The 18,339-nt window shown below is 40.8% G+C and overlaps 1 protein-coding gene across 4 annotated transcripts in view; it reads left to right on the forward strand.

Moving 5' to 3' along the window:
* The first annotated feature begins 2,894 nt into the window (after positions 1-2,894).
* The window catches only part of OSBPL8 (oxysterol binding protein like 8), a 95,707-nt gene continuing 80,262 nt past the window's right edge, over positions 2,895-18,339 (forward strand). For all 4 annotated transcript variants that reach the window (XM_063322889.1, XM_063322890.1, XM_063322891.1 and 1 more), the window contains exon 1: positions 2,895-3,104. The gene's annotated coding sequence lies outside the window, so the exon portion shown is untranslated. The remainder of the gene's footprint in view (positions 3,105-18,339) is intronic.

Below are 18,339 nucleotides of genomic sequence, written 5' to 3' on the forward strand. Positions count from 1 at the left end.
GCTTCTACTTACATCTATGGGTCCAGCAGCTCTATTTAAACTCAGCCATGGGCCTTCAGTCCTCACCTGAGCTGTGTTAGAAGAGTACTGCTTTCCAGTTCAGTTCTGACTGTACCAAAGCAATCCTTGATCTGGGCCTCAACCTGTGGACTCGCTTCCTGGCTTGGCTTCAGCCTGGTCTCACTGCTATGGCTCTGCCTCAGTGGTTGCTGGGCCTGATCCTAACCATGACTGAGGGATTTTACTCCTGGCTTTGCCTTGGATCTCTCTCTACATCCTAATACTGCCTTATGATCTGAACTCTTGGCTGAATGTGACCTCTGTCTCTAGGTCTGTCCTGCTCAGGTTCTGTGAGGGTAGGTCCTGGGTGGTGAGGTCCCTGCCCTGACAGCTAAGCTATCCACTTTGGCTACCAGCTCACCTTCCCCTTGGGGAACAATCCTGTTCTTGCTGCTCCCTGACAACCTCAAACTCTACCCTTAAGTTACCTGAATCCCTGCTATTTTAAAGGGCGTGGAAATATGCCCTAATTAAAAGCCTATTTTGCAGATAGAACAGAGCTTCTCCCCCCTTTCATGCAGCAGTTCTCACATCCTTTTCCTGACCCCCACATTAACAGAGGTTGATAGCTGTGGCATTCCTATAGGAAGAATAAATAATTCTTTCCCTGCTACCTGTGGGCCTCCCGTTGTTTTATACCTGGTCACAGATGCACACAATGTTTTCCCTAGTCCATGTATTTGCAGTGATAGTTAAGTATTTCTACCACCTGACAGCCCTACAGTGAGGTCCAAACTCCCACCACTCATCAGTGGGATTCAGATTTGAAATCTGAAAATGTGATACTTTGTGGTAATTTCCCCCAATTTTCCCTATAAGACGTCATTTAATGCAAAATTTCTGTGGTGTAATTCAGCTTTGTGCAACCTATGAAAACATCAGCATTTATCTGATTCAGTTTAAGCCACGTGAGCAGAGGCCTGAGCTTCTCCATCGACTATGGATGTTTTGGTGTGCTGCCAGCCTCCCCCTTTACCCCAGACCAGAATACAAGGACTCGATAAAGCTTGGAAAGCACTCTCAGGAATGCATAACAGGAGTTTACTGGCGACCTTCAGGAGAAGAAAAAAGCATAGTATGGATTCACCTGGCAAATTCATAAGGGAGCCAGCTCCCAGCTGCCCTCAACTGCCTGGTATCGCATACTGTGTACATCTGAAACTGTGATCCATCCACAGGTGCTTAGTACGACTTGAGCTCCACGTTTTTTCCCGGAGGTCTCAAAGTGTGGAAGTGCAAAACATGGTGTCCTTGAAAATGGCTTTAAAAGAATTGCTCTGTCACAAGGCAAGACACAAACGAGTCGTGAATTGCACGTGTGAGCAGGGCTGCCTCCCAAAGCCAGACTCGGTCCATTCGCTAGATCACGTCCTGCTTTCAGAATTAAAGCTCTACAGAACGCCTGTGTGCATACCTCTTGTCGGGATGAATTATCTCATTCCAGGGCCCTCCTTTGGGGAGAAGTATTGTTTAATTATAGAAAGCTTTGTACAAAGAAACGTCACGGCTAACAACGAAAACAAAAATTGTTCTCTGTACTCTTCAACATTTTATACCTCATTGCTGAGAAGACAAAGCAATCTTCTGCAGTCAGGAATATACACATATCTTTCTACAGAAGTATTAAAATGAAAAAAAGTACTGAGGAAAGAATACTCAGCCTTTTAATCAACTCAGATGATTCAAGGAACAGAATAAGAAGACTGTGAGTGGAACATTAGCCCAAGATAATGGAGTCCTAGCGACACTGCTACATAATTGAGGTACATCAGATAATTCTATGAAAAATAGATTGAGCTAGAAGGCTTATTTTCAGTGTTGGAAACATTAACCCTTTGACAACTTTTCTGTGTCAGTAGTTAGCAGGTCAGTGCTGAAGGTCCCCAATGTTTTCTGAATGTACCAACAGTGCTTCCCTTGAAATAAATGGAAAGAAGATGCTCAGCATTTCCAAAAGTTATTCAGCATTTTGCAGTATGTTGAAAACAAATGCAATTTGTTTTCAGCGATGTCAACTGGCAGGTGATGAAAACCTGCGGTTCACACTGGTTTTATTCCACATAGGGTAACATACGTAAGCTGCTCACGGTGGTTTTGGATTACCAAGGACAGGTTCAAAACTGCTAGGAGGGGACTCATTTTGAGATGGAAAAAAAAAAATAATCCTGTTGGTGTATGTTAATTGGCGGCCATCTCTCTTGCTGATTTATGGCTATTGTTCAGAGCACATTTTATTTCCATTGTTACTACTTTTTGGCTGCCTAAGCTATTACTTAAAACCACACTCGATGACTAATACAATGCTGCCGTGCTGCTTATGACTGTACTTTTTCCAGCACTCAGCTCACAGTTTCTACTTGAAGGCATAGTGCCGCTGGAAAGCAAGGGGGTTTCCTTAATAAGAAAGAAGGGCGGCTCCAACCCTGTGAACTCCAGCAGCCCCTTCACAGCAAAGACCCCCCTCACAGTGTCCCCCAAAATGTTTTGGGATTATACTTTTGTCTCTTGTGGAACGACCTCTGGACCCTCGCTCGGCCCCTCAGCCCTGTCACAGACCCAGAGCCCCCACCACACCAGCTTTTTTTTTTTTTTTTTTTCCGGCTCCCTTCCCCGACGGCCGGCCCGCTCACCCCCCCACCCCTACACTCAGCCGCCTCCCAGCCCGGGAGGCCGCTGTCGTTCCGCCTCCCCAGGACCTGAGGCACCTTCCCGGAGCCGCCTCAGACCCCCACGGCCGAGGCCGCGCTAACGGCCGCCCGCCGGTGCCACGAGGGGGCGGGGCCGCTGCCAGCCGCCAACTGACGGGGCGGGGGCGCGCCTGCGCGCGCGCCCGGATGAGGGGATCAAGCGGCGACCGGGCGCCGCGCGAGGAGAGGGGGAAGCGCGCCTGAGGGGGCAGGAACGGTTGGTGGTAAAGGCGGAGCTCCGCGGCGGGGAGGGGAGGGGTCCCGGCTGCCGCTTCCCCCCCCCTCCCTCCCGTCCTCGCACCGGCTCCGGCTGGGCCGCCCCGCCGCGCCTCCCGCTGGACCTGGCTGCGGGGAGAGGTGAGAGAGAGCCCGGCGGGAGGGCGGGTGTCACTCGCCCTGCCGGGCCCTACCGCAGCCGCCGCGGCCTTAGCGGGGAGTGATGGGGGGGGTCGTGATGCCGCTCGGGTCCCCGCCGCTGGCGGGAAGAGGTGGCGGCGTGGCGTCACGGAGTGTCGCCGTGTGCTGCCTCTCCCCGCCGGCTGCGGGGCTGGCGGGGGCGGGTCTCCGCTAGCCCCCATCCCCGGGCTCTCCGGTGGCGGCAGGGCCGTGCGCCCGCCTCGGGGGGTGGTTTTGCCGGGCTGCGTGAGGGGGCCGGGCCGGGCCGGGCTCCGCGGAGGTGCTGAAGCCCGGCAGCATCCCAGCGCGGCAGCCCCGCGACCGAGCGTGGGGCCGCTGAGGCGTTGGCGATCGGCTGGCTTTTGTTAATTGCCTTGGGCCCGCCAGGAGCCACAAGCCACGGCTTGAAAACAGTCGGGTTAAGTACCGCATGCGGTTAAAATTTAGCTTCTTTGATTGCCGGTAACGTCCTTCCCTTGGTGCTGGGGAAGTAATCTGATTGAGCAGCGCCCGGGGAAATGGGACCCAAATCCTGGTTATTGTCGCTAGTCCCTTATTGCTGCCAGCCGCTCCTTGGCATCTTTATTAGCAGGCCTTATAAATGGCTCGCTTCCAAAAGAGTACATTCATGTGTTGTCTAAAGGCATTTTGCTTAACGTACTTGGTGGTAATTCAGATGAGCTTCAGACTTTGGCTTGAAATAATAATCTTCATAAAGTGAATTCTATACAGCATTTCTATAGCATAAATTTTCCAAAAGGAGGAAAGCCATGAAATCCTGTCTGTCACTGAAGATGTTTCTAACATGAGATATTGCTCCTTGTGAACTGCTGTCCAAACAAAACGGAGTTCTCAAGACTGAGGACAGGAAACCTTTTAAAAGTGCTGATTTTCATCTGGAAGTTCTCGATCATTTCAACTTGATCACAGAAATGTAAATCTATTTGATCCGCTAAGTGTTACACAGCTGAGCACCTGCTAATGCTTTTTTAATAAAAACCTAATTTGCAGAGTTTTGAAAATATAGTAGTTGATACTGACTTGTTAGTGCACGGCAAATGTTATGAGCAGTTGAAGTGTGTATGGAGGTGTTGCACCCCACTTGTCTTTATCAGGTCTGCTCTCCAGGTAGTGAGAGTTTAGAGTTGATAAGGATGGCCTTAAATGAAGGTGGGGGGAAAGGAGAAGAGCATGATTTCACTTATTGGCTGTCAAGTAGCTGTAGAAGGGACTGGTAAAATTCTGTGTGCTGTTTTGCTTTAGAGTTCCCTGCAAACTTCTGAGGATGTTTGTTGTTTTTAGCCATGCACTAGTTTTTCATCAAAGCCCCTGAGCTTTGAAGTAGTTTGTTTTGTGTGTATATATGACTTTCTAAAACTTTGTTGTAGAGCCCTCCTTTCCTGGTGGTAATTTAATGCAGTCTGCTTCAAAATTGAAACTAGTTGCAAAAAGAGAGAAGTGTGGTTATGGTCACTTGTGGGCCCTTTGGCTCAATTATTTTTCTGTTGTGCAGTTATGAAGATGCTGTAAGTAAAGTGAATTTGTTGAGACTGTTATAACTTAGATCTAGCAATGAACAGATCCTTTTTTTGTTTGTTTGTTTTCTACTTTAATCATGGGGCAGGGAAAGAGCTCCTTTTAAACATGCTATTATGTAAAATTAGTTAAAACCTGACTTTTCAGAAAAGGGCTGTCCAGCTCATATTTTTTTGCCCGAAAATGTCGACTTCTGGGGTACTTCCAAGTAGTTTTTATAAATGCGTGTTAAAGCTTGTTAACTTTTACAACAATGCAGGAAAAAATGTTGGACTTGTACACTTCTTACAGGGAACTGAATCAGGACAGAAAGTCAAATTGATGTGCTCCTGTTCTTTCATTAGCACCTACTGTTTTATCTCAGGGTTTTACTCCAAAGGGAAATAAAATGATGAAATTAATAGAAAGTAATTTTTGGGGAAAAGAAATTTGTTGAAGATAAATCTTTTTTAGATTTGCCTTTTTTTAAAAAAAAAAATTCTGTTGAAGTCATCAAGAGGGTCTTAGGTGATGCAATACTTAGCCTTTTTCTTTTGTCTGCTCTTAGGCTTTCAAATGTTTGTGCCATTACCTAGTACAAGAAAGTATGCATGTTTTGTATTCTGTGAAGTTGTGTTCCAGCCCCCTCTCAGTCCAGCTCTTTGCATAGAGCACTCAGCCAAAACTTAATAAACTGTGTCAAGTCAGTTATTAGGCTTTCATCTCTTCACTGACTACTGTTTTACCACCTGCCCCCTCACTGCCTTTCCCACAACTTCTGTTTCCTGAAGCCTTCAGGGGAGATTTCTGAGGGGTTTTTCTACCTTCTCCCTCCCCATGCTGTGAAATTTATGTCACTTTAGGCTGTTTGTCAAATATCTGTTAGTCTCTTGGGCTTCTCTTTCGGAACAGAAAATAAATTTGTTGCAGAAATTGCGTGCCATCATATAGTTAAAACTTGCCAATGGGCCAAGCAGTGTGGGGTGGGTTTTTGTGTTTGTTTGTTTTTTTTAATGAACCTACATTGAACTCTGGGTTACTCAAATTTATGATTAAATGCAGAAAAACAACTTATAGTGTTCAACAAACCAGAGAATCATGAAGGAAGACCGAAAAAGACTTTCAGTGCAGAAAACAGTGACAGCTGTTTTCTGGGAAACAGGATTATCTTACTACCTAGAAGTGTGGGTTCTTCAATATGTACAGTATGATAGAAGTAATACCAACATAGAAGTTGATGGTCCTATTCCCAAAATTATGATGTGGAAATCCTGGTCAGATAAATTGTGTTTCATAATACAGTATGCTGTTAATGAAGAACTTGCTTCTACTGTGGAGGTACTGTTCAGGAGGAAGGGAGCAGTAGCTCAAAGCTTTTTGAGGCAGGTATTTATGCAGTCCCTGTTTTTACAGGAAATGAAACAGCATAGTTCTTCACCTAGGCTGTTTTGGTGAATTGGTGAGGAAGTAAAAAATACTACTTCTAAATGCCAAAAAATTCTTTACCAAAGGACTACTTTTTTTTTTTCTTCCCCCCTCCCATTCTGATGTGATCATAATGATGTTGAATTAATAAAGCTTTTCTTTTTAGTTAGCCTTTTATTATAACAGGTAGTTGATGGTAATATAGTTCAGAAATACATTACTTTTAAGGTATAAGAGGCCATGGGCAGAGTTCTGGTGTTTTATTTTGTTTGGGTTTTTTGTTTGTTTGTGTGTTTTTTAAAAACCAACCAACCAAATAAAAAAACCTCACAAGAACAACAAAAGTTTTTTCCAAAGGCTTTTATTAATTTTAGAGAACTGTTTCTGGATTTTGCTTGAGTTATTTTATTTTTTTTCTGTTGCCTTGCGTTTTGGGCAGAGTTGATAACTTCTCTGTTTAACTTCAGCGTGTCAATGGTTTCCTTCCTTCCCTCTGCAACTTACAGCTTGTCCACTAACACAGCATGGAGAGTCATGCTGACCTTACAGCTAGGAGCAACGTAAAAGGCTTTGTAAGCCCCTTGCTTCTGCTGAAAACATATTAAATATTGAGACTAGTGTGACTTTCACAAGTTTTCTGGATGTTGAAAGGTCTAATTGTAACCAGAAGGTAGAAAAAAAAAAAAGTTAGTTATTCTGAAAAATGAACATTCACTATCATGATATTGGGAATTAGTAGAGGAAATCTATTGTTGCTGCTTTGTGGACTTAGTTTGATCCTGGACTTGAAGAATATGCATAATTTTGGGGATGTTAATTTATAAATTAACTTCTGATCAAAGAGGTGGTTTCTCTGCCTAAGAAACTCCATCAATTTATACACAAGCTCTGTGCTTGTGTATAACGCAGCTCTGTGTAGCTTTATCTTAAAACAAACACTTGGCCAGCTTTTGGGAACAGCAAGTTGCATGCTTTTCTGGTAATTTATCTCAATTAATTAATTTTTGTAATTTCATACCAAGAGAATTGGTGGACCTTGATGTTTTGAGGACTGACATTGACTTTTAAAAGGAGGGCGTATGTGCAGTGTTGAACCCCATAAACTAAGTGAGTCACGTTTAGGAAACAGTGCTTGTAATAGGGCACTGATTAGCAGCAGATATGTTAGTGAGAAGTGTTTTATTCAGAGTAAGTGGTTCTGGATGGTACACACTTGCAATCCGGTGCGGTATTTTGCTGTGTTTGTTATAAAACAATGTTTTATTCCATCTGTACTCCACAACAAGAAAATCTGTTGCAGATGTAACGTATATAGTAGCATAAGAAGCCTCTTGAGAGCAGCTAAAAGTGTTTGACAGATGGTAAGAGGCATTTGGGAAGTGAGATTTTCGTTTTGAGGAAGTAGCTTGGACTTCTGGTGTTAGGAGAGGAATAAATAAACCTCATTTTCTTCACACTCTTAATTGTGGATGTGAGATTTTATCTCAGCTTGTTCCCTCAGCACAGGGTGCAGCACTGATCCTTCATCCATTAAAAATGCTACATCTGTCTCTTTGGAATTTCTTACAGTTCCGGTGACTTTGACACAATATGGGAGTGTGTGTATCTCATCTTCCTCTTTTTTTCATTCAACCATTTGTTCATCCATTTTATAGCGTTCCCGTTGCATCTAAGCTTGAGCTAGTTCATATGCTATCTGTACGTTTGTACATTTTCCAGTGCAATAATCCTGTCAGAGTGTTTGTGTTGTAGTACTGCAGAAACTGTTAATATGACTATTCAGTTGAGATAAGGGGAAACCAGCTTGTTTCTTCCAGAGTTATCTTTTGCTTGCCTGCAAACCAAAGCCATAGTATTTTGAAGGTTATTTTAAAGACTAGCAGGTTGGTTTTTAAAAGGCTTGGACTTGGGAGTGCAGCTACGTTACTGGTCATTGAAACGTGAAAAAAATATTTTTATTGAATTTTGTGTTGCACAACTTGGGGAAGCATGCAGATTGCAGGTGACTTGTTTTGATTGACGGTTTTAGCTGTTTAGGGAATTGTGCCTCAGCAGAAAATACTTTGGTTTTAATATTCATGTGTTTAAAGCTGATAGTAAGTGGGTGGTCCAGTAAACTGAGTTGAGTATTTGGCTGTGTCTTGGGCTTTACTTATCTTAGGAATGCTTTATCTATCGTAGGAAAATCTTTAATAAATTAAAAGATATTTTTCACTTCTCCTTTCCCCTTCAAAGTAATAAATAACATCTGTAAATGATTTACTTGGCTCTTCAAAGGGTAGAAGCATCATTCCAAACCTGTGTTTGTCTTATGTATGGTAGGTCTTTTTTTAAGTATCTACAGAGGGCCTTGTTTCAGCAGTTGATGTATTTTTTTCCCTTGAAAAGCTGTTCTTTAGATGTTGTATTTCTTATAGATCATTTGTAAAGTTAAGAGCAGCAGCTTATAACTAGATGATGCTGCTTAGCAAGGGTGTTATATTGTTGATAGGAGATTTGTCTGGTAAATTATAGGTTCAGTTGGTATCTGGTTCATGAATTATAAAAGCTTCCTGGCCACATGCTGAAGGAGAAATGTAACATTTTAAGATTCATGAAGCACTTATTGCCAGGCATGCAGCAAGTTCCTTTGCCTGAGACTTTATGTGGATTTTTTTTTCTAATTACTGTTAAGATGTCATAAAAAGGATGCTTTTACAGGCAAAGTGAGTACTTTTCTAGGTAAAACGTGGGCAATGTTTGCTTCAGTATTGCATTGACTGATCTCGGTTTTTAGTTAATATATTCAGATTTTGTGGTTTTGCAGTCTTTGCAAGTTTTTTTAAAAAAAGCATGATGATGCTGTAAATCTGTGATTAGATACTTCTCAAGTGGCACTGAATTAAAAAACATGTTTACTTGAGAACTTAGCTTCCCTTGTCTAGTTAAAGTATAGTGGGAAAGATCATTCAGTGTGAGGTTACACGGTGATGGATATAAGCCCTTTTCAGTACAAAATAAAATATTTTTTTCTTTATTCTTGCCCATTAAATTCTGATGTAAATACCTGCTTAAGAGCCACTGTGTTTTCTTTGAAACAGGCCATAGCATGAGAGGTCCTCCATGGTCTGTTTCTGCATCTGATAGCAATACTGTAGAGTAGATGGCTGGAGTTAGGGGAAAAATGCTCTTTCAGTTATGCAAAGCTTTTGGAATAAATCTGCTCAAGTTTGTCACCCCCTACACAAGTTACTCCTTACAGACTCACCTCGGAGGTGGCTGCCCGAGGGACCTGCTGCGACATGCTCCTCTCTGCGTGGGGACGTGTGGTGGAAAGGAGCAGGGTAGGAGTCTTGTTCCTCATGTGGTGGGATGCTGGTGCTGCTGAGAGGAGAAGGAGGAGGTGGAGGCAGTTTGCTCGCAATGAAGGGTTTTAGTGCAACTTGTGAACCTTCTCGCTGTATAAAGCAAATACTGTTCTTGAACACAGAAGGGATAGCTAAGATATTGTTTAGGCATTAAACCAGTGAGTCTGCATAAACTGCAGTTCGTTGTTTTGCAACTGCGGCAGTTGAATCCTGCAGCACCATACTGTACCAGGAGAGTGGGTTTACCATTGTTCTTCACTGGAGAACTGGTCTAAGAGAGAGACTACAGCCTGAAAACAAATATTTAACATGGCTCTGGAAGATCACCAGTCTCCTTCCTTGCATGACTTTACATTTGTCTGATAAGAACTCCATTATAAGGCTTTTAATGTAAGCAGTTTCTTTTGCATAACTGAGAGCTCTCGTGATGTTTCTTTCAGTATTTTTTCCAGTGGAAAGCAATAACAAGAACAAGTTTATTTGTGTCTCTGAACTGAGCTAATTTAGATATCCATTTAGAGTAATGCAATCAACTGCATAATGCATGGAAAATATTTTGGTTGAAACAAATGTATTATGACTTAATGCATATAATGCAGTGTAGGTTACTTGGGCCTGACTCTGTGTGAGCCGTTTAACTATTTCTTCTCCCTCATACCCACCCTTATGTGTAGCATGAAAATAAAGCAGCTCTTTTGCTTGATGGATTCATTTATTTGTCCTTTGTTATACAGTTTACTGCTGGTATATCTCCCACCTGGTAGACAGGCACAGATAATCTTTGTGCTTCTTGTGTAGGAAGATGACAGTAGTGCTGACTCCTTGTCTGCATTGCCACCTGCACCCCCGCTGCTGAATGTGAAGCTGCGTTTATGTGTGTGCTTTACTGAATGCCACCTCCCTAGAGTTACAACTGGGAGGTAACGAAATGCAATTGCTAGGAGTGGTGCTGGGTGGAGTACCAGGGAAGCTTTGTTTCAGGGCTTTGGTCATTTCAAGGTGAAGAGAGCCTGTGAAGTCAACCAAGCACTTTAGAAAGCAGACCCCTTTTCTCTTAAAACGGCGGATGTGTAATTTAATGTTTTTGGAAGGAGTCACCTGCTCTGTGCTCTAATTTGACTAGTGCTAGTGTTACCCTGTTTTTTCACTAGTCCTGGAAACTGCTGCACTGTGCTTTTTGAGGGACTGTTGAACACTCAAGATTACTGGTGGGTTTTTTTGGTTGTGGGGGTTTTTTGTTTTGGTTTGTTTTTTTTTTTTGTTACAATCTAGAAGACTGAATAACTTTTAAGTATTTAAAGTACATATTCTTTTAAACATGCTGATCATCTTATTACATAGTCTGTGTATAAACACAGAATACAGTATCCACTGGCATTAGGATGATGCATATAGGATGGTAACTGAGGGAAACTAACTTTTTCTATTATACTCGTCCTAGAAATATGGAGGTGGTCCTGAGTTGAACTGTTAACATGATGAAAATGACAAGAATTGAAGAAAGGTGGCACAGCTGTTACTCCTTTTAGCAAACAGTCTTTGAGTGATTACTAGTATGTTTAATCCAAGTCTGGAGGAAACAAAGTTTGCGTAGAACCTGAAGTAGAGTTAAAAAAAAAAAAAGCTTTAAAATGACTTGTCGAAGACCTCAAATAATAGCTAGTGTGATTGGGAGGAAAAACTACAGAGGAAAAGTTCTGTAGAGGTCAACCAGAAACAGGCATTAACTCGGTGTGAATTCATTGTTCCTAATAGCTCCGTCTTTTTCCATACGACATTGTCACGTAGAGCTACCATGCATCAGCTAAACTTTGTTAACAGTCTTTGCACGGTAAACGTGGGCCAAATCATACAATCGTTTACATTGGAAAATACCTTTAAGATCATAATTTGGCTTTGACTAGTCTCTGTGGACTTGTTACATTCACTGTCCAGCCAACATACATTTATTCTGAGTACACCATAGCAGGTTTTATGTAATTTTGGATAACATGTTAAATTTTGCTAATATGAGCTGTACAGTTGAGTAACTGGTTATGCTGTAGCAGAAGTTAATGCAGAAGTGCTCTCTTTCCTTAATGCGCCTTCTTAATGCTCTCTTCCCCCTTTGCGAGGGGAAGAGAGAGGTCTGTGTGTCAGAAGTCGTCATTTAGGTCTCGTATCGGGGAGCCAAGATCCAAGGTCTACAAGAATACATTTCAGGATCAATAATAGTTTAGACTTGCATGATTTCCAGCTCTCCAGACACCAGACCATGAGTAATTATCGGAGTAAGATATGTGCTTCTCTGCTGTTTCCATTTCTCTTGGGGAGAACTTATAGTGCTCTGTGCTTCTTTGTGGTATTGCCTTCTATTTTTCCCCACTGATCATCCTCCTCCTTTCTGATTCAAGCAATGTCATGGAAGTTATGGTAGTGTTAGATGAGGGGAGCAGAAGGAGGATTGAGGAAAGCTGTTAAATTCTTACCTGGAGTAGCAGGTAGTCACATTAATTTAATGTGACTGAACATCTGTCCATGCTTCGTGCAGCTGACATCTAGCATTTGATGTGGATTTAATGTGCATATCACTAATGGAGGAGTATCTTTTGAGAGTGGAGATGACTTGCATCACTTTCCTAACCTAATGGCATCTTCTCTGCCAATGTTGAGGTCGTCTTTTTGCTTCTCTTCCATCTGTTCTTCTCTATAATTAGGATGATGAGGGCCTTCTGCTTGTTAGTTTTATTGAGAAAAAAACATCTGGGATTACTGTTTTCTTATAATGTATGACCTGTCTGCTTTCTCCTGCAATTCCAGCTATGCTACCTGTTCAATTTCATTGGTTACTTACCACCTTTCTCATGCCTTGGTTTCACTGATAATGGTTAAAGTGCTGCAAGGAATTTTCTGTCTCACTTCTTGTAACTCTAGGCACCATCTGACTAATCATGGCTTTAGCTGTTTTCAGAAGATTATCGTTTTAGAAGAGGGCATGATCATAACCTTGTATTCCCTCCAGATAGCTTAGACACTGCAGAGAACTGCAAGCTGGGGGAGGGGATTGGGCTTTTTGGGTTTTTTTGAAGTGATATGCTTGCCAGTGGTATGTACTGTCTGTATATGATACAGACAGTGCCTGTGTAGCATCTGCTTTACTTCAAGGACTTGCTTAACCTGTCAAACATAATTTGCGTGTGTGCATGTATGTATTTGTGTATATAAAAGAAAAGTACTAGTAACACATCAGAAGCAGGTAACCTCCTGCAAACTGCTATCTGGCAATCCTCAGTGTAGGGCTCTCAGTTAGGTCTTCAGGCTAAGGCAACAGTAGGGGTAGCTGTGACCTGAAGTCCTTGGTGTTATTTGCAGTCTTCTTTAGAAAAAGAAGCTTTCTGTGTGAATAAGCAAAGCAACTTTGATTAATCTGTATGATGCAAACTGTAGACTTTAAAGGTACCACTTTGCTTTGATTAGTGACTTTTTAAAAAAGAAGTTCTAAATTGAATCTGCACAATAAATGAGAAGTTGCAATTCTAAGCTAATAATTGTAGCATCAAAATTGAGACTAAGGATTTTGTTAGGCTGTCCATTATGACCTGTTGGAGGCTGAAAGATTCCTGTAACAGTACGTATTTGCTGTACTGAAATTACAATTTTGTTATGTTTCTTTTGTGATCAAATGAAAATCTCATCATAAATTAAAATGTGATCTTTGTGACTGTAGAGACGACAAGCTAACATTTGAATCTTGTTTTGTACACAGAATTAAAGACCCCACGCTAATGTACCTGTATAGACTTACTGATTGCTGTTTTTGAAAACAGTACCTTGATTCTAGCTTGTCAATAGAATTGTAGTTACACTTAATTGTCACTAACCTGTGCTGCCTTGAAAAAAGACTGGATAAACCTCAGTTCAAACAACTACATTAAAATACTAGGGATAGAAAATCACCTGGGAAAAGCATGGGCTTAAGGCTCGTGATTTTTACAAGCAAAAAGAATTCTCCTCTACACAAATGCCAATTCTATCTATTTGAATAATGCACAAAATTACTGAGTTTAAGGAGAGATTTTAAGACTGGTCTCTGAAATCATGAACAAGAATGAATGTTCTCCCTTGATGAAAAAAGTTCGTTCTTTAAAAATGAAAGCCTGCTAAGTCAAAAAAGCACTGAATAGAAAGCTTATACATGCTAATAAAGGTAGAAAACAGAATGGAGAGCCATGAGCTGCCCTATAAAATGAGGGAAAAACTGGTGGAAAATAAACTTGAGAGAGTATACAGATGGGTCTGTACCACGTCAGCTACTTGAATTAAATATTAACTATACATGCTTACTGTCAGTGCTTTAAAGAACAGTGCTCGATATTCCTCTCTGTGCGTTAACATGAAGATTTTTTTAAGCTTAATAATCATTTCCTTTCAGTGTCATAAGCTATGTTTCATTCTCAGCTTGGAACAGGAAAACATGCTTACTTTTTATGTAAACTAAGAACTGGTGTGAGGAAATGAGGCCTGTGGTGTGAGAGGGTTTTGGTTTGGGTGGTTTTGCTTTGTGTTTTTTTTTTTTTTAAATTTGCAGAAGACCTCTGTTCTGGTTGCTGTCAGATCACAGGTTACAAATTGTGCTACTTTGGTTTTCACAGGTATGTTCTTGTTGAATTAAAACAAGCATTAGTACTTTCTTCCCTTTTGGGCATATAAACAATATTTGTCTTCAGTGATCTTTAAAAAGTTGTCTTTGTATATCTTATTGTTGATTTCTACTTTCTTCCAAGACAGCTTGATTTATATTAGAAAGAAGATTAAAGATCTGGTAGGTGGCCGTTATTTTCAAGCATGATAAGTCAATGAATGTATGTTGTAGTATTGAGTATAAATATTTATTTTTTGTTAATAAAAAGTGACCAGAACACAATTTTTATGCATAATTTTTTACTATGTATTTTATTATCAAATGATATTTGATCCCTCTTTATGAAACGAAGAAAACATTGATTTTTTTGCTTATCTTAAGCCATTTTCCTCTGTGACTGACGGATTGTTTCTGTAAATACAACCTATTTATGAATGGGACTTATGTTATCTTTTAATGTAAATATACGGAAATAACCTCTGTTTTATTAATTGCCATATAAGCAGCACAGATGGAATCAGGGAATGAATAGAATAAGGCAAAAGTCAGCATTCAGCTGTACTGTTTCAGTTGCTCTGTTCTATGAATGCATCCAAGTATCACCTGTAGTCTTTCATTTGAAAAGAAAAACATCCTTACAAAGAAAAACATCTTTACATCCTAGATAGATTAAATATTTGGCGATAGGAAGCTCAGAAAAATATATTGCAGATGGTTACACTACTTATCTTCCTGCATTTTAGTTGGGCTTTTTCCCCTTATGTGGATTTATTTCTGAACTCTGTTCCTTAATTTTTCTGTATAATAAGAGGAAGGAGGGCTTCACAATTTATTACAGGTACAAGAATTCATTATGCCTCTGAAATTCTTACTAGCATGACAGTTCTCATGCTGTGAACAGTTAAAAGTCCTATCTTTTTGTCTAATGTATTTGTTCTTCTTCAGCAGAACTTGCAACGATATCTTATGCATCAAGTTATTGAAGATCCAGCAGAAAAATTACACTACTGCAGGGCTTAGTCTGCTTTTGGAAAAAGAGACCAGTAACTCTTCTGTAACACGGTGGTCATTTGGTATTGCTGAGTAGCAACAGGAGGCTCAGGCCTCTCAAACCTTTGACTCTTTTGGGTTTTGTTTTTAAACTTCGGGAAACTAAGCCTTGTTGCATCTTGAATAGTGTAATGGGTACCTTGATTGTGTATTGTTCATATCTTAAGTAAATAGTGTAATGGGTAACTTGATTGTGTATGGACTAAAGACAATGAGTTTTTAATTTTTTTAAAAGTTCTGAATACTGAGTATTGTCTGGCAGTTGACCTTTTGTGAATTCAGTAAGTTCAAAAGTGTTTGTGCTGGCAGGCACAGTAGAGGAAAGGGAAACTAGAGTGACAGAGACCCAATGTTACTCTCAATGTATATTGTCCAGAAGTGATAGCTGAAATGTATCTGAGATATCGCACGTAAGTCTGGACTGTTATTCATTGAGGCATTTTTGTAGACGTTTTTGTGCATTTACAAAAATGCTTGCATTTCCAGTGTTAAGAATCAATTTCATTTTATCAGTTTGGTGTGTTCTTTTTGGTTTTGTTTGTTTTTTTTTACTGTTAGTTTCTTGTAGGTGATTAAAACATAAACTGCTTGCTTAGCGGATATTTCTATCTTAAAAATGCAGACTTAAGAAGCTTGGGTTGTCCTTCTTGCAGGATGAGTAGCATCTGTTGTGGTTCATACAGCTTTAAGGTGTTGGGGGAAGTGTTGAAGAAGCAAGCTCTTGCCTCGTAGAATGATTTTCTGAATATAGCTTAGTCCCTTGATAGAGATGATGGTTGAGTTTGAGCCTCTGTGAATTCTTGGATGAAGGGAAAGAGGAGAGGTGTGGGGTTTTTTAGTGGTTTAGGGTTGCTTTTTTTTGTTGTGTGTTTGTTTTGTTTGGTTTTTTTGTCAGGGAGCAGCTGGTGTTTTCATGACTTGTAACTTGCTATAGCTGACCTTCTGCAGCCTGCACTGTGTGTTCTGCAGCAGGGCAGCCTGTACAGCGGAAACTTGACAACAGCAAAAAGTAATTGCTGAACAAGTTTGATGTCTGTGAAAATTCAGAACTGAGTGAAGGAAAGCGTGTGTATGTTATCGGGGGTTTAACTTGCAATCTGAAAGCCCTCACTGAATCCTTCCTCCCTTCTCTGTTGTCAAGGGTCTCAAGACTTGAGTCTTGGAGGAGGAGAGATGGTGGGGCTTTTCTGTTACCACTTAAGGGTGTAGTAGATAGAGTTTTCCAACTTCGAGCATCTGCCCTCTTCTTGTGACACAACATTGCTGTTCCCATCCATACTAAATGAAAGCCTGCTTTATCTCTGGTGAGTTTATTCTCCGTCCTGTTACAGGATCATGCTTGCCTGACATTCTGTTTTTTAAAAAATAGATTTTTTTTTCCATATTTTTCCTGTTGTAGCCACCATTTAGATGATTTCTCTGTGTCACTAACTATTTGTTATACTTGTCTGACACTTCTAAATGCCTTTTCTCCGTCCCAGCTTTATTCTCAGGTTTCTGCTTTGATAACCATGTTGTTTAGCGTCACACACAATTACCTTGTCTTCCTGTCTTCCTCCGTGTCCATAATCTTAAGCCGCATGCACCTCTTTTCTTCTTCTTTCATTTAAGCACATAGTGGTGTATTTGTTTTTCTTCTTGGCTGCTGTCCTACCTGCCTTAGCAACTCAGAAACCTAGTAGCATGCTTCCCTCTTCCTGTGCTTTTCCTTACTTTCTCTGGAGAAAAATACAGGTGTTCACTGATTTGAGCTTGACAATATATGTGCATATTTTGCTGTTGTGACATTTTAAATGTCTCTGCTTGAATCCTTTGCATAGCAATCTTTGCTACTTAAATTGCAAAGATAATGCTATTGTAACACTGTGTGAGAAGCGGCAGTGGAGGTGCTTGTGTCAGCAAGTGTCTTCTCCCTCCCCAAACAAATTACTACAAGCATAAGCTGTGCAGGCAAAAATAGTAACATTCCACTCCTCCCAGTAGTGTGTCCAAGGAGGTTGTTATCAGCATAAATTTATTTGCTAGGACCAACATTTGTAGGAGCCCTACTGCTGATACTCTGGTGGAATGCAGTGATACCAGTCCACTCTCCATTGCGAACGTAACAAAGTTCAAGGCTGCAGACTTAACGAAGGTGCCATGTCATTGTGTCTTAGCTTGTACTCCTCCTTTGTCACCGTTTCTGATGTCTCATGCGTCTTGGAGTTCCCAGCAGGTGTTTTACTGAGTAATGATGATAGTAATTATGGTCTTTGATGAACTCTGATTTGTGAGCATTACAATGGGAAGCTCTCATGCTTGATGTCCAGGGAGAACCTGTTTGAGCTAGTGTTTGTGTACTTCGCTTGAGATGCATAATGAGGCTGACAGCTAGGAGAAAATTTTAAGCTGGGGGAACATTGAAATTGGTGTTGAGGTCATTCCTAGAACTACTAACTTGCTAGTGATTGAGCAGTTTTTCTACCCATTATGAAATAAATATGAACATACTGTGATGGGAGCATGGGATTTTCAGAGTCCAGAGGATCCAGATGTACCTTCCTACATTAGAACAGCACTTTCTAGTCAGGAATTTGAGGTTATAACAGAAAATTTATTTTGGTTTTGGTCAGTTGAAGTAAAATGTCTGAGTGTGCTCAGATCCCCTACACAGGAACAGTTTATTGTGGGTCTCTGTTTTTAGGATGTTATCTCACCTGCAGTAACTTAAACTTTTTCTTTAATTGGCGTTATGGTGCATGTCTTTAGTTGGATGAGAAGGGACCTGACCTATATTTTGTTTTTCAAATTAATGCAGGTGGCATACTTTCTTAATGTGGATGGTATGTTCTGCAAATGCTTAAACTGAAGATTCTTGCAGCAACTTTACAGTATATTTTCTGTATTGCATTACTTAGCTCCAGGTTAAGGTAGAGAGCTAAGCAGTGTAAAATGCTGCCATCTACAGCACAGCTATGTGCAATAGCTGTCAAGGGTATCGAGAGCGATCAAGGGAGCTCCTTATAGGAGTGTGAGCTTGAAATGTGTCTTAACTTGACATGAAGATGATTCTGACTTTTAGCTGGCTCATAAAGGGTCTATTTTCAAAATGAATAGCTAATTCAAGCTTGTCGAAGTAGCTGAACAGATGTTTGTTAAACAGGTACATTGTGAATATTTTAAAGGAAATTTTAAGAATGAAAAAAATAAGTAATAATGCCACACTGAACACCAGTAGTGAATGAAAGAAGTTATACAA

Source organism: Chroicocephalus ridibundus, chromosome 1 (assembly GCF_963924245.1).
Source record: "Chroicocephalus ridibundus chromosome 1, bChrRid1.1, whole genome shotgun sequence".
NCBI classification, from domain to species: Eukaryota; Metazoa; Chordata; class Aves; order Charadriiformes; family Laridae; genus Chroicocephalus; species Chroicocephalus ridibundus.